Genomic DNA, 13,506 nt, shown 5'->3' on the forward strand with positions numbered 1-13,506 from the left:
CCTGTATAGTATTATTAACTTCAGGCATGTGTTTGTGCATTCTTAAAACTCTGTTGACTTGTCCTTCAGCGAGACAATTGGTATATTATTAACTCGCGGAATGCCTTTAGAGTTATTCACACTGCCAGTGCACCTTACACCTGACCGATAGAGTCTCCGGTCAAACTGACAACGTCGACCGCCCTCTGCCGATAGGCTCAAGTGTGGGGAACATCCACCGAGCGTCACGCGGTATTTATATAAATAAATAAAGCACGTGTCGGGTGGTGGCGGGTTTAACGACACATTTATATTTACGCGATCTAACCCTCATTCTCGACTATGGGGGAAAAAAAAACCGAAATGGTATTTCAACGACGTTATCCCCGATATCTGCTGTTGGCGCCGAGATGTCAGGCGACGAAGAATCCGTTCGGAAAGCTTCGCCGGCACGTAGTCGGCCGCCCCTCGCTTTCGAGAAGGGCCCGCAGAAGCGGACATCACGGAGTCACCGCCGAGTTGCCTCCTTCCCGTGACTTCTGGTCCACACACGGTCGAGCGGCAGCACTTGCCCACCCGCTTTGCACGTGAAAGCGATGTTTACCAGCCGACAGATGAACGGAGCGTTACATTTCTCAGAGCATGGAATTTTGCCAGATTTAGCGCAGAACCAATTTTAGTCATTGGCGGACTGGCCTGACATGATCGACTTGAAAACTCGGTTTAACAAAAAGGTGGCTGAACCCAGGATTTGAACCCAGGCTCTTTGCTGTGAATCCCTAATCAATTTGGATGAGTGCTACTCAACCGAAACAGCAATATCGCTCGCATAGAGAGAGAAAAATCAAATCGATGTTCCAATATTTTTCAGATTATGAGACTTCGGAAAGTCAGACGCATCTTAAACTTGCGTCTGGTATCAATAAAGTTATACAAATTTAGTCACACATATACACACACATCCGCGTACACAAAGACAAAGATACTACCTCTTATAGCCTTAACAGACTGTTGGGGAAAGTACTGTTAGCGAGCAGCACCTTTGAAGGCCGGAACGACGAAGGGGTTGGGTGGCCAGCATCACGCTCGACCGCCTTTGTCTCCCTAGTGGCCATGTTTACACATTGAACCAGGTACTCATTTGAGGCTGAGTCGACCTAGGGAGGGCCAAAACCGGTTCAGATAATCGCCAATGGTGTTGGCCGTGAGCGGGAATCGAACATGGAACGCAGGGTTCATAGCGCAGCGCGCTTACCGCTACAACCACCGCTTAGCGAGCACGCACACGCAGACGCGCGCAAAACCGGCCAGATGATGAGGCACCCCGAATGTTTCCTTTACAAATACAAGTTGAATGATAAAATAACCGATCTGTACAACGTGATGTCTGGCACCGAGATACAAAACTAGCATTGAATCCTCCCTCCTGGGCATTGAACCCCAAGGTGTCACCAAGCACCAACACGCCCTTCTCCAAGCGTTTCACATTTCAGTTAGAAAAAAAACATCCTGAGTTCCTGGAAGAATCATGGGGTGCACTCTCATTCACCCGCTGGCATAACTCCTCTCTTCTCCCCTGCAGCTTTTGAACGCCCGAGTCTGAAAGTGAGGAATCGGGAAGGGGAGTTCACCCAGATCTGGGGGCCCCCTCGCGAATGCCACTCCAGAGACCCTGAGTTGACCTGTCTGAACTTGAAAAGAGACTGACTCCCTCCCCCTATTTCTCCCGTCCGTCCCCAAAAGGGATCCGACGCATCACGTATCACATGCCACCACGCATCACAGAGCCCCACGGTCCTACACCCCCGCGTTGGTTATCTGTCCGAGCCGCCTATCTTGTTATGCACCACTCACACCTTTCGCGGAAGTTGTACACCCCCCCCAACCTCCACCACCGTCGTTGGATCAATAGAAAAAAACAATTTACCAAAAAAAACCACACAAGCTGGAAAAAAAGAACGTCTTTTAATGTGGAGACTGCGCTTTCAGGCCCCGCTTTACTGGAGCGTGCTCTTCGGCGCGGTGACGCGCCGCAGCCGTAGAGCGTTCCGCCCGCTGGATTTGCAGAGATTCACGGCTCGAGTCGAGCGGCAGCCCCGATTAATATCCCCGCGGGTGTAATGACGGCAACGTTACAACGCGCCATCCGCTTCACAGTGGTCGTTACAGATCGCCTGATCTTCATGCAGCAGCGGATCGGCAAAGGGATGTCAATTAACTTGGTGGTGAGATGTTAACTGACTCGCCTGGTGTGCAAGAGGTCCTGGGTTCGATCCCGCCCCTGACGCCTGCAAGTATATTTGCAGTTTGCATGTTCTCCCTGTGGTCGCGTGGATTGTTCTCCGGGTTCTACCGGGTTTTACATCCACATTTAGAAACATGCAGTGGCGTAACTAGCGTGGTGAAGTATGGTTACCAGTAGCGTAACTAGCGTGGGGGTATGGGGTTCCTTGCCCCCCCCCTCCTCCAACACACACCCCCCCCCTGGTGGCCAAAACTACGAGTTGGGGCCCCCCTTGACAACCACCATGAAATGTTTTTTTCAACAAGTATAAAAATAATAATCAATAAACTATTTATAACGGAGCGGCCCTACAGCGTTAAATGTTCGAGACCGCGAGCCTCGCGATGTGATGAGGCAGGCGGAGCCACGATATTCGACGGTCTAGGCGCGACCGCAGCGGGACAAATCAATTACTGGGGCCCCACCGGACCGATCGCCGCACCCTCTGAGCTGATAATGTTGTGACGCCACTGGAAACACGCGTTCGGAGTATTTGGCCGCTTAAGATTTCCGCACGACAAGGCCACTTTTTTGACCTCTCATTTGTGGACGGGACGTTTCTGAAAAAAGAACGTTATGACTCAGTGGGGCTTACCTGGTAAAAGAAAAAAAGTGTTTTAGTTTAACTCACGTATTCATTCATATGATGCCAATCACACGCTCTCGCGCACCCACACAGTGGATGGCAGGGGCAGAAACCAAAAGTAGAAAAGAAATCGAAGTTAAGTTGATGAATGATTCATTTCTTTGGCACGCTCTGATGAGGTTATTTTTTTCTTTTCTTAAGATAGGAAAGTTAAGAAGTCAGAGGCAAAACATCGCCCCCCCCCCCACATTGAAACTTTACAGGAGCAGTGGGTGTGGTTCTAAAAACATCCTTGTGCAATCGCTGGAAGTTGTTTTATGCCCGCGTGAAAGTAAAAAATAGCGTCTTCATGATCGGAGCACGTGCTTCCGACAGCTGATGTTGATGGAGAAAGCAGCATATGCAATGTTACAAATTATTAATAATAATAAGAAAAAAAGTTACTTTTGATTTAACTTTATAATAGTTAACATGTTGCGTCTCATTATTGTGAGTAATGTTAGGTGAGTACCACTTACTCTGTTTTCTCCAGTTTCCAGGGTAAAAAGCGGGCTAGCTTAATCAATGAATTAACAGCGGTGTGGTTGATGAGCCAGATGATTGCGTCAGGAGTAGCGGAGTGGCGAACCATCGCTGCTGTGGTAATGCCTCCTCCGTCGTGTCTGTGAATCGGGGCATTGAATCTCCGGCATATATTATCCACGGTTCTGTTCTAGATGATCACAGTCACGGCGCACTGTCGCGGTAGCGAGATGTTAACTACCTCGCCCTGTATACAGGAGGTCGTGGGTTCGATCCCGACCCTGACGCCTGCTGCTGTATATTTGGAGTTTACGTGTCTCTCTTTCTCATCATCATCACGGTGGCTATGAGATGTTAACTACCTCGCCTTGTATACAGGAGGTTAGTGAGTTCGATCCCGACCCTGACGCCTGTTGTATATGAGGACGCTGTCTTTCCGACAGCTCTGTTCTTCACTTGAGGACGGCTGCTTGCGTTGTGGCCGGAACGTCGTGAGAATTGTATTATTTATTATTTTAGTATTATTTCCCTTCTACGTGACTTTACCGAAAGAACCAAGAATATGAATTCCTGCAGTCACGAAAGCTTTAAATCGAAAGGACACACGTATTGAAGATGCACCGATATTGGCGAGACTGTGATGTTGATGATGTTGATGATGATGGCGATGGTGACAAGGAGATTGAGCACCCGGTCACCCCACATTCCCGAGCAGGTTCAGTCTCGCCCGCTAAGCCGTCGCGCTCCATTTGGCGACCTTCAATTCGCAGGAGTGCGAGGAGAGAGAGAGAGAGAGAGGCGGGGTGTGGGAGCACGCCAGTGAGGCATTTGCATCCATTGCTTGCGCAATGTGACGTGAAGACCGATGCTCACTCATTTCGAGAGGAAAGCCACGCTGAGAGTCCCGATGACCCATTTCTCTCCGGGAGGTCCCAGGCTACATTGAGCTCTGTCTATTCGGATGACGTTCAGCCAATTCGTGAGTCGCTTATGCTCGTGGGATGAAAGCTCACGCGTGCGACGGAGCAACAACGCCTCGTCCCCTACATATGGTACAGATGGAGATTAGGCTGCGCTTTGCTGTATCGCGTTCGTCCCTTGCAAGCAAGGGTGTGGCACCACCTCAACGCCCAACGGGAAGGGAGTTTCGCAATGCGTTTCGGTGATCCATCAACCCTCGCCGCTTCCACATTGCTGGAATACAGGCCACGTGCGTGTGCACCAACGCACTTATATCGGTTTCGTCCTTGTTTAGGAATAATGTAGTGCAAGTCACTACGCTACGGGACGTCTGGCAAACCCCCCCCAAAAAAATGCCATTACAAAGCCGCAGCGTTTTACAACATTCTCTGGCACGTGTCGCGACGGGTACCGCAACATTCGACCGTGTCCGTCCAAGTGCTCTTCGGGCTGCGTTGGCTTCCGGTTGTGCGAACGAATGAATCATCGTCAAAGTCGCGCTCGCTGCATTGCACACACAAAGTGCTCACCACGAATGAACCACGACACCTCGGCTGAGCTCGTCAAGGAGCATGCACCATCGCGCGAACTACGGCGGTCATCTTGGCAGCGGCTTTCGGCTGCTGGCCATCGAACAAAGACTGCGGTCACCGCTTCGCGCGGCGCCGTCAGATGCGTTTCTGCGGCCGTCTGGAATGTTCTTCCTTCAGAAAATTAGGAAGCCATTGGAGCTACGCACTTTTAAATATAGATTCAAAACTAATTTCCTTGCAACTGCTTTTACGTTTTTGGTTTGTTGTCCTTCCCGCGCACCTCCGATTAGCGCGGCTGGCTACGTGCGGTGGGAAAGAAGTTTAAAATGCGTACAATCAGGAAAACACATAGCCACCATTGTTTGTCTGTTTCTGCTGCCGTGTGCCTCAATGGACATTGCGGATCGGTGTTGGGACAACTTGGCACTGCCTAACCGGTGACAAAGGCATTCTGACACTTCTTGTAAATGGTGATGCACCTACGAATCATCCGTGGAACAAAGAAAAAAATGCATCATCATCATCATCAGCGAAGAGAAGAGAAGTTATTCATGAACGTGTGTTTACAATACTCGTGGCCACGCATAGCACTTGTAACACGCACAGCACGTGTAACACGCACAGCACGTGTAACACGCACAGCACTTGTAACACGCACAGCACGTGTAACACGCACAGCACTTGTAACATGCACAGCACGTGTAACACGCACAGCACGTGTAACACGCACAGCACGTGTAACACGCACAGCACTTGTAACACGCACAGCACGTGTAACACGCACAGCACTTGTAACACGCACACCACGTGTAACACGCACAGCACGTGTAACACGCACAACACGTGTAACACGCACAGCACTTGTAACACGCACAGCACGTGTAACACGCACAGCACTTGTAACACGCACAGCACGTGTAACACGAACAACACTTGCAACAAGCACAGCACGTGTAACACGCACAGCACGTGTAACACGCACAGCACGTGTAACACGTACAGCAGGTGTAACACGCACAACACTTGCAACAAGCACAGCACGTGTAACACGCACAACACTTGTAACACGCACACCACGTGTAGCACGCACAGCACGTGTAAACACGCACAGGACGTGTAACACGCACAGCACGTGTAACACGCACAGCCCGTGAAACGCGCACAGCACTTGTAACACGCACAGCACGTGTAACACGCACAGCACGTGTAACACGCACAGCCCGTGAAACGCGCACAGCACTTGTAACACGCACAGCACGTGTAACACGCACAGCACTTGTAACACGCACAACACTTGTAACACGCACAACACTTGTAATACGCACAGCACGTGTAAACACGCACAGCACTTGTAACACGCACAGCACGTGTAAACACGCACAGCACTTGTAACACGCACAGCACTTGTAACACGCACAGCACTTGTAACACGCACAGCACTTGTAACACGCACACCACGTGTAGCACGCACAGCACGTGTAACACGCACAGCACTTGTAACACGCACAGCACTTGTAACACGCACAGCACGTGTAACACGCACAACACTTGTAACACGCACAGCACTTGTAACACGCACAGCACGTGTAACACGCACAGCACTTGTAACACGCACAGCACTTGTAACACGCACAGCACTTGTAACACGCACAGCACGTGTAACATGCACAGCACTTGTAACACGCACAGCACGTGTAACACTCACAGCACGTTTAACACGCACATCACTTGTAACACGCACAGCACGTGTAACACGCACAGCACGTGTAACACGCACAGCTGAAGCGAAGTAAGCTCCAGCCTAGCGTCTCACATCACGAGGGGCCTCTGAATACGAACGAACAATAACACGGCGTATCAAGTTGAACGTAATCGGTTGAAAAATTAAAGGAGAGTGTGGGTAGAAAATTCGACAAAGAAACTGTCATTTTCAGTCGATATGACGATAAAATGTGCACAGGCATTCCTCGATGGGGCCTCTTTCGCTTGACGTAGCTTACGTTGCCCCGAGCGTTGTCATAACGTGACCCTGACTCCACGAGTGGGGAACAAAGTGGCCAGAAGCCCCATAGGTCTGGAGTCGCTGTCTTAGCTGCAGATGTCTCTCGTGGGAGGCCCCTTATCGTAGCGGTGACGCGAGGGAGTAATTGCCAGGGCTCACACCTGTGCCCAATCCCAACCCCCCCCCACCCCTCCCTTTTAAATTCATTACTTTGCTTTTGCCACCTTTAAAATCATTGTCGGGAAGCTGAGCAAAGGTCCCGTAGATCATTGTGAAAGTTGCTGCCCGTCTGGCAAAGCGGCAATGCAGGAAGCGGGGGTCGGTGGGCGGTGGGCTCCTGTCGCAACTCGCACGAGGGCTTTGTGGTCCACTCAATGCGCGATGCGATCAGGGGGCAGAATAAAGCGCTTTGGGAAATCCACGAGGATTAAAAAATAAAATTTGCATGCGCGATCTCTGTCTCTCTCTGTCTCTGCTCCTCTGTCGCCACCTCCTCGCGTCCCACATTCAGCTGAACTCAACGTTTGGTTTCACCGCTGGGGCTATGCGGATGTTTTTTTTTTTCATAAGCAACATGGATTTGCGCAAATTATAGCTCGACAAAGTCGCCTATCACGTGGATATTTTTAACAGCCACGTAGTCGAAACGCGTGATGTCGTTTCTAAATGCGCAAAGAAAAACCCGGAGGTCCCGGAGAAAAAATCCACGCGACCACGGAGGAACGGATGGGCAAACCCCAAATATACAGACATCGGTCAATGCATCGCGCGGCGCTTTCAGATGCGCTTCTGCGGACGTCTGGGACGCTCTTCCTTCCGATATTAGGAAGGAACTGGGAGCTACGCACCTTCATATAATCTACATTGAGAACTATTTTTTTTTAGAACTGATTTGTGTGTTTAGTTTGTTGTCCTACACGCGCACCACCGATTGGCACGGATGGCTACTTAGGATGCGAAAGTTAAACATACATAACATGCTTTTTTGGTTCTTTCGGTAAAGTCACGTAGAAGGGAAACAATAAAATAATAACAAAAAATATTTTTATTTTTTATTTTTTTTGTATTATTTTATTGTTTCCCTTCTACGTGACTTTACCGAAAGAACCAATAATTTGAATCCCTGCAGTCACGACCGCTTTAAATCAAAATTTATACATACATGCGTCAGGTTCGGGATCGAACCCACGACCTCCTGTATACCATGCGAGGTAGTTAACATCTCATAGCCACCGCGGCGCCCCAAACATCTGCCCATCCCATCTCTAGATGTCGCGCTCTGTCTCGAATCTCGATCACGCTGCATCGACGCGTGGGTCCGCCTCATCACCGTCCTGCCCAGCCTGGGTGGCGCTTTCAAGCTGACGTAAGTGGGTCACGAGGTCCTCGTGGTGGTCTGGGTTGTGCCATTGCCATCGCTGTTCTTGTTGTTTTTCAGAAGTCGTAGAAGCTTTATGAGCATCTATTAATATGCATCCCAATGATCACCCTTCTATTAATTTGCGAGATTGGTAATAGACGATCCACCTGCATGCGTGCGTGTGTGTGTGTGGGGAGCGGTAGTGTGGTGGTTAGCGCGCTGCTCTACGAACCTGGTGACCAGAGTTCGTTCCTAATCACGGTCAACACCCAGTGGCGTTTATCTGATTCGGTCCTAGGCCTCCCCTAGGCCGACTCAGCCTCAAATGCGTACTTGGTGCGGTGTGTAGTAGACATCGTCACTTGGGAGACAAAGGCGGCCGGGAGTGGTGCTGGCCACCCTCCAACCTCGCGTGCGGGTCTTCATAGGCGCTGCTCGCTAACAGCACTGGCCCCAACAGTTTGTTAAGGCTATGCGGGGAATCTTTGTTCTCGATGCGTCCAAATTCGAAAATGCAAACTAATCGGCCAGCGCAATGGACACGGTTATTGGTGTGACGCAACATCACCATGACCTATGCCCGATCTATCAACTCCTAAGCACGTTGGGGCGGGAGGGGGGAATGTGTTTTTCACGGTTGATCATTCAATGACAGTGATGGCGTCAGAACGTGCATGTGGATTTTCCCCACATCCGAAATACATTTCGACATCTGGCAACTTGCCAACTAGGGCCCTGGACCGCGTGCTAAATGAATTGGGATTAATCGCAGATGCTATCAGATTTACCCGGAATGTACACCGCAATCATCGCCCCCACGGTGGCGAGGTGTCAAACAGCCTCGCCTCGTATGCAGGATGTCGTCGGTTCGATCCCGTGTCTCTCTCTCTCTCTCTCCTCGTGTTCGCGTGGATTTTTCTCCGGGTCCTCCGGTCTTTCCCTCCACATGTAGAAACACGCGCTCAAACCTGTCCGGCTGCTCTCAATTTATGCGTGGTAATTTCTACTTGGTTGAGCTCTTATTTGTGGCCAGGTCGCTTCTGAAAAAGAGTCCTGTAGCTCAGTGGGGCCTTGCCTGGTAAAATCAAAGAGGACCAATGTCCCAAGCTGCATCTTGTACATGACACTCATTCTGGTCTCATGAGTTGTAATTTCGTTAAATAAGTAATATATATTTGCAACTATTATCGCGCGCAATATTTAACATCCATTACGCATCATTCATCCATCATGCACCAATAGTAGCAGCTTGATGAAAAATGATAATCATAATTATTCATTATCGGCATTATCTTCAATTTCTTGATCTCTACGTACGCGTTAGCTGCACTCCCATAAACGTGAAACATATCAGAATCTTTCTTCATACTGGAGGAATCCGATGAGATATGAAGCTCCTATTCACAGATGTTGACTAGGGACGGGTCAGCATATATAATAGGCGACGTTTCGGGCAATGGCCCATCACAGCACATACAGAGGTTATGGAACGTATATCAGTGATGAAGGGATATTGATTGAAACGTCGTCTGCTATTATAATACATATCACACGTGCTTTTTTTACGAATGTGTGAGATTTTTTGTGTGATGTGGGTTCGTGAGTCCACTAACGGACGCGGCAGCATGGCACAGCATGGCACAGCATGGCACACTTATCTCGACAGTCTGCTGGGATGAGTGTGCCATGCTGTGGCACAATGAAGTGCTATTTGTGAGTACCACCTATGATTTATTTTGCCCATCTCCTTTTGTCAACCCACTGCTGAATGCAGTCCTCCCATCACCACGCGGGTCATTTGCTGTTGGAGTTGACCATTCATCACCACGCAGGGGAGCATGGACGTTGGAGTGTAGTACAGTACAACGGTGGACTTTGCTTCACAGCACCTCTGTTGAATGCTTAGTCCGGACATAAACCTACGCCTACAGCACTTGTTAGTACACTTCCCATATACACGACACATACACACTTCCCATATATACTACCCACAAACACTTCCCATATACACTTCCCACATACACTTCCCATATACACTTCCCATACACACTTCCCATTCATACTACCCACATACACTTCCCATATACACTTCCCACATACACTTCCCATATACACTTCCCATACACACTACCCACATACACTTCCCATACACACTTCCCATACACACTACCCACAAACACTTCATATATACACTTCCTATATACACTACCCATATACACTTCCCATACACACTTCCCATACACACTACCCACAAACACTTCCCATACACACTTCCCATACACACTACCCAAAAACACTTCCCATATACACTTCCCATATAAACTACCCACATACACTTCCCATATACACTACCCACATACACTTCCCATACACACTTCCCATACACACTACCCACATACACTTCCCATATACACTACCCACATACACTACCCATACACACTACCCATATACACTACCCATACACACTTCCCATATACACTTCCCCAGGGTAATAATCCACCAAAGACTATTTAGGGGGATCTTTGCGTGTGTCTTTTTTTCACCGCAAGGCGAGCGTGCGTGTGTGTGTGTCTGTCTTTGTTTATGCGTCACTGCGTGCGCGTAAACTCAACATCATATCGCTTCTTTCACATTTATTCATCTGCCTCTCTGCAGTCTTGTTTCTGGTAACAAAAAATAAAGCTTCCACCGTCGGCGTGAGTCATTTGTTTTTAGCGATCGGCGTGCCGCCTCGTCTGGCTCTGCTTGCAGTGAACGCGTCCTTTGGGACCGACTGCATGCGATGTTGGGGCAGTTCTCCCGTCATCGATATTGTAAACGGAAATTCCCGAAAAAAAATATTGGCTTTTGTATTCATGTCGTGGTTTGGGGATTCATTCAGATGACCGATGAATTTACACGTAGTAGATTTTTTTTAAAAATGCTCCTCTTTTTTTTTGCTGGTGATCTTTGAATTATAACGAAGAATAAATAAATGAATCAATTGGTCAATTATTTCCCGTGACTGCGAATGAGTTACTGGAAGGATGTAAAGTGACGCTCAAGATAAACATGAGCAAGTGATGAATGCGTGTCTGGTACGCGTATTAATATTCCTTGTGTACGCGTGTGAATATGTCTTGTGCACGCGTGCGAATATGCCTTGTGCACGCGTGTGAAAATGCCTTGTGCACGCGTGTGAATATGCCTTGTGTACGCGTGTGACTATGCCTTGTGCACGCGTGTTAATATTCCTTGTGTACGCGTGTTAATATTCCTTGTGTACGCGTGCGAATTTGCCTTGTGCACGCGTGTGAATATGCCTTGTGCACGCGTGTGAATTTGCCTTGTGCACGCGTGTGAATATGCCTTGTGCACGCGTGTTAATATGCATTGTGCAAAGCCTGGCATGAACATACCCCTAGGTCGACTCAGCCTTAAACGAGTCACACCTCCCCCCCCCAGGCACATTGCGGTAATGCGCAATCGTCGACGTGCCTCTGGGCTGTCTAACGACAACGACGATGACGTTGCTCGTCTTGTGGATAGCGGGGAGGGAGGGGGGGGCTCGCGTTTTTGTCGCTCGTGCCACGTCCCGTGGCTTGTGGAGGCCGAAGCGAGAGGCGCACGCCGCCGCTGCTGCTGCTGCCGCTGCTGCTGCTACCGCCGCCGCAGCTGGGACACGCCGGGGGGGGGGGGGGGTGGCGGGGTTGGTGTCGCGCGGCGCTATCCCAGCCGCGCGTTGCCGTCTCTGGTGCGAGCCTCCCGCATCTCCCTCGCGGAGGGCAAAGAGCGTCCGTTTGGTTCTCGCGACGCCGCTCGAACCGGGCCAAGCGGCCCGCTCGCCCGCCGGCGACGAACGGCGCACGCGAGAGAGGAGCGGCCCTCCGCACCGAGCACGCGTTGCGGTGACTCAAGCACATGTTGCTCCCCACATTCCACGACGAGAGTTGGAGCGCGTTCGTGAAAGTGCGTGACGCACTCGGCGCTTGTTGTGAGTCGAGGCAAAAAAAAAAAGAAAGCCCATTGCCTCGACGTGGCCCCTCCGCGTGTTTATCTTCGTGCTGCACGCGCGCGCGTGCGTACACAATCACACACATGCACGTTGACATTTGCACACGCAAATGCGCCGTCATACACAATTACAAAGGATCCCGCGTAGCCTTTAACAGACTGTTGGGGGGGGGAAGCATTGTTTGCACGGCACACGAGGGGGGGGGGGGGTGGCCAGAACCACGCCCGGCCGCCTTTGTCTCCCTAGTGGCGATGTTTGCACACCGCACTAGGTACTCCTTTGAGGCTGAGTTGACCTAGGAGAGGCCCAGAACCGGTTCAGATGATCATCACTGGTGCTGTCGGTGAGCGGGAATCTAACTCGGGTGGCCGCGTTCGTAGCGTAGTCCGGTACTCGATACGCTTCCGCTCCCCACATATAATGATTATACAGACACACATATGTATGTATGTATGCATGGCATGCATGTTGAACTTCTTTCGCACCGTACGTAGCCAACCGTGCTAATCGCACACCCATACAGCTCAGGCCACACAACCGCCTCACGTGCCGCGCCGGCCCTTCATAGGTGCTCGCTGTCAACACTTGCACCAACAGCCCATTAGGGAGATGTTTGTATTTGTGTGCGCGTGTGAATGATCGAGTGCGTGAGTCTGTGCGTTTGTCCGCTTCTACATCGATAACTTTGCGTGTGTTGTTATCTTTTCGTACGAGCGTGTCTTTAATCGTTTCTCCTTCTTCTTCGTCCTCTTCTCGTCGTATCCTTACCCGACACTGGGAAGTCCGAACTATTTTTTGACTCGAGTGATTTAACTGAAATTCGAACAAATATAACCCCCCGCATTCGCCTCCCACGTCATCAGCCACCAACGCCACCAGCAGCAGCTGCACCACGGTGACCCATCGACCACATTGAGAGAATCTCCAATAAATCAAGGAGTCACCGACGCATTGGTCCGAGCCGGGTCTCATTACTCCTGGCTGCTCAGCCTGGACGGTGAAGTCATCAGCATCCGCTACAGCATCATCATCATCATCGCCGTCGTGAGCAGCAGCATCAGGAGTAGATTCGTCATCGTGACCAGCGGCATCCAGCAGCAGCAGCTGCAGCCCCTCAACAGTAACGTAATCATCATCATCATCAACATCCATTAACATAAGCATCAGCAGCATCAGCAAAAGCATCATTCGCAGTAGCAGTAGCTCAATTAGCAGCAGTATCATCATCAGCTTCACCATAATCATCAGTGGTAGCTTATCACATTTGCGCACGCGCGCACTCCTTA

This window comes from Petromyzon marinus, chromosome 41 (assembly GCF_048934315.1).
Source record: "Petromyzon marinus isolate PM22_M1 ecotype Great Lakes invasive population chromosome 41, UKy_Petmar_22M1.pri1.0, whole genome shotgun sequence".
Classification (NCBI taxonomy): domain Eukaryota; kingdom Metazoa; phylum Chordata; class Hyperoartia; order Petromyzontiformes; family Petromyzontidae; genus Petromyzon; species Petromyzon marinus.